General features: G+C 32.6%; 1 protein-coding gene across 8 annotated transcripts in view; it reads right to left on the minus strand.

Annotated features, from left to right (window-relative positions):
• LOC102676482 (fasciclin-1) overlaps positions 1-3341 on the minus strand; it is a 308866-nt gene that overhangs the window by 57515 nt on the left and 248010 nt on the right. The gene's annotated exons all lie outside the window — the stretch shown is intronic.

A 3341-nucleotide genomic window follows, 5' to 3' on the forward strand; every position in this document is an offset into this window, starting at 1 on the left:
TCTTTTTTTCGATTCGACCGATTTCTCTGGCATTTTCCGACATCGTTGCACCAAGACTTTATTTCTTCCTTCCTCCCCTTCCCCACTTCGTTCGGATTCTTCTTTCAACTAATTCCGGATGCAGCGAGCAAAGTTGTACGTGCCTGGAAGATTCGCAGAATTATTCACGATATCATGTAAGATGTAATCACGTAACGCAGCTACCGACGAAACGATTTTGTTCTTTCTCTGTTTTTCTCGTTCCTCACCATTGTGGAGGGGGGAGGGAAGGGGGAGAGGAAGGGGGGAATTGCTCGTACCGGCACCCCAAGAAATAAACTTCTTTGTTTCCTTATCTGACCGACCGCCCACACCGCCATTCCTTTACATTTTTTTTTACGAAAAAAAAGGAAATAGAATCAATATATATATGTGTGTGTGTGTGTGGTGATATTAATTAATGATATAAATTAATAGGTAAGAAGGAGATTCTAAGTATATGGGAATATCTAATTGTTTGTTATCTGTGAATTAATAGGTTGTAAATTTGAATTATTTGTTAAATAATAAAAAGTAGTAAATGTTTTTAATCGAATGATTTGATATACTCGTAAACTTATATAGCCTGTAAAATTTATAGACGGAATTAAAAGTTGCAAAAAGTTATAATAAAAATTGTTCCACAGGCTTATGATTCTCTTTATTACATTCTCTTTATTGCATTCTTTTTATTGCGTTATTATTGTATCTTTCAAAACATGGAAAAATTTAATTAAAATTCTATTATTTTTTTATAAATGTTTTTTTGCAAAACGTTTTGAAATTTCAAGTTATTCGTATTCTTTTACAGGAATTAAGAAATTCCTTACAGGAATAAAAGAAAGCTTCAAATTTATTTCATTTCTGTATGTAGATTCTTTGTAATTAGGTCATAATTTACACCTTATTCTACTTTATAATTTATCTGAATTACCAAATTCTTCGTCTAACATTACATTTATTTATACTTCACCTAACTTATAAATCAAATCAACTTTTCATTCAGTCAAAAATTCATCATCTAGAGAAATTATTTTCCTTAACTCGGTTAGTCACAAATATTATTATTGAATTTTTAGTAGAAAGTATAAAAATAAAACTTTTCCTGATAAATCATTAATATAACAAAATAATTCAAATTACGTCCAAATATCCTTTCCTTTCCTTTCCTTCTTTCATTTCATTCACTTCTCATTACCACTTTCACCATTTCTCCGCTCCATCGGCGTTGATCCTCTCCTTTCTCTTAAATATTTTTCCCACACCCACACAGTTTTCTCAACGATTTCCCAAACGAACAATCGTCGACTATTGCTTCGTTTCCCGAAAACGAAGGCCATTCGAGCAAACCGCCTCACCGTTATTAATTCAACCCTTCGTCCATCCCAACCCCTTGGCAAGGATAATGACCGCGTTGACGATCCCACATTCGAGGCTAAGAAAAGCCATGGTTCCTTATGTCCTCCGGCATCGAGGAGGCATCGATTGGAAAAAGTCCCACCTCGAAATGCTTTTCGATACGGTTCGATCTCTCTCGTGAACGAGGCTTTTGTGCGGCGAAACTCGATTCTCCTACCCTTTTCCTTTATATCCTGGCACACACCTGGCCGCAAATATACATTGTGCAATCAAGCTACGAATACGTATCCGATACCGTGAACACGCGACTGGCGAATTTCTAGGAAAGCGCGATTTCCATGTATAATTTTTTCCCTCGTAGATATATTTTCCATATATAGAATCTCCCATCATCGAGTATTTCTATTTTTTTTTTCTCCTTTTTTTTCCAACGAATTTTGTTGATTTTTCAAACCGTAGAATTATTTTAATTTCAGCGATTTTATAGATTTTTAAAATTATTCGTTTCTATCTGGAACGAGGTTGTTTGATGGAAGATGTATTATCGATTTTAACGGTTTTTTTTTTCTGATTTTGTTTTTCGAGAGGATTATTAGGAAATTTATACATGTGGATTATGAAAGTCGTTTAATATATAAAAATTCTTTTTGATATTTTTGATTAAGATATCGAAATATAGAATTCGGGATAGAAACCTTTCCTCGAATATATTGCCCTAAGAATTTTTACGTGACGAGAAAGTATAAATGCAATAGAGAAAATATATATAAAATAATGGAAAAATATATTTATGAAATATAAAATAAAATAAAATAAAACAGTTTTTGTACAATATATATATATCAGAGAGGGAATTTATTAATTCATCAACTTATAGGTTCTTATGATACCGTGTGATCTATACGTAATTTTTCTTCGTTTTCTAATATTATTTCATAATATCAAAATTTTTCATTATATCTTCTATTCTCTGTTATCTTAATTATCTTATTCTTATATACAGCACGTAATACGGACTATTTTTCTATTTAATAGCTCATGTAAGTCAATTGCAATGAAATTATTATTCGTAATAAAAGAGTAATAATTTCTTCAGCTATTAACTATCAATAATAAATTTCCTCCATTTTTTTACAATTTTCTTTATTCTTCTTTCTTTCATATATTCATTTATTCATATATTCATTTTCTTCAATCTCAATTTTCTTTAAAAAATTATCAAAAATATCTATCAAACTTAATCTATACCTCGTTCCAGGGATCTCTAAATCTATCTAAAACTTCAACTTTTTCCCTGTACCGCACACCATCACAGGCTTTCATTCATCGACATCACAGATCGTTACACAAAGTTTCATCAACTCCACTTTGCGAAAAGTCTAGTTCCGCTGGTCTAGATTTCACACCCGAAGTTTGATCACGTGATCCCGTGTAGCCCGATCGAACGCACGCGACTCTAATCGCGGAAATTACGAAAAACCGGAGCAGGAAAATTACCGATCGTATCTCGCTAGTTCGCTACCCTCCTCAGCCGTGTTATTAACTCGGTTCCTCTATTATATTTTAACGAACTCGTACACAGTGTGCAACCGATTCAATGTAATCTTGACGCTCCTGTTTAGCGTTTCGCCGATTTTCAAGGGGATAAGAGCGATCAAGTTTAATTGACCGACGCTAGTAACCAATGATTTTATGCATGGATCGTTGCTCTTTACGGTATAAAATACGGTTGTGAGAGAGAGTTCGTTGTTGTGGAAATATGGAAAAATTAGTTATATATCAAGTTCATCTTAGAATCGTTTTTAATCGTTATAAATATTGTTCACTTGAAATTTTCCTTTTTTTATTTTTTATTTTTACAAATAGAGAATCACTTATTCGAGAATCGTATTGCAATTTGATTAAATCTCATTGTCAGTGTAGTTTATAAGTTTATGAATTGCAGAAAGAGAGAGAGAGAGAGA

This window comes from Apis dorsata, unplaced genomic scaffold (genome assembly GCF_000469605.1).
Source record: "Apis dorsata unplaced genomic scaffold, Apis dorsata 1.3 scaffold_591, whole genome shotgun sequence".
In the NCBI taxonomy this organism is placed as follows: domain Eukaryota; kingdom Metazoa; phylum Arthropoda; class Insecta; order Hymenoptera; family Apidae; genus Apis; species Apis dorsata.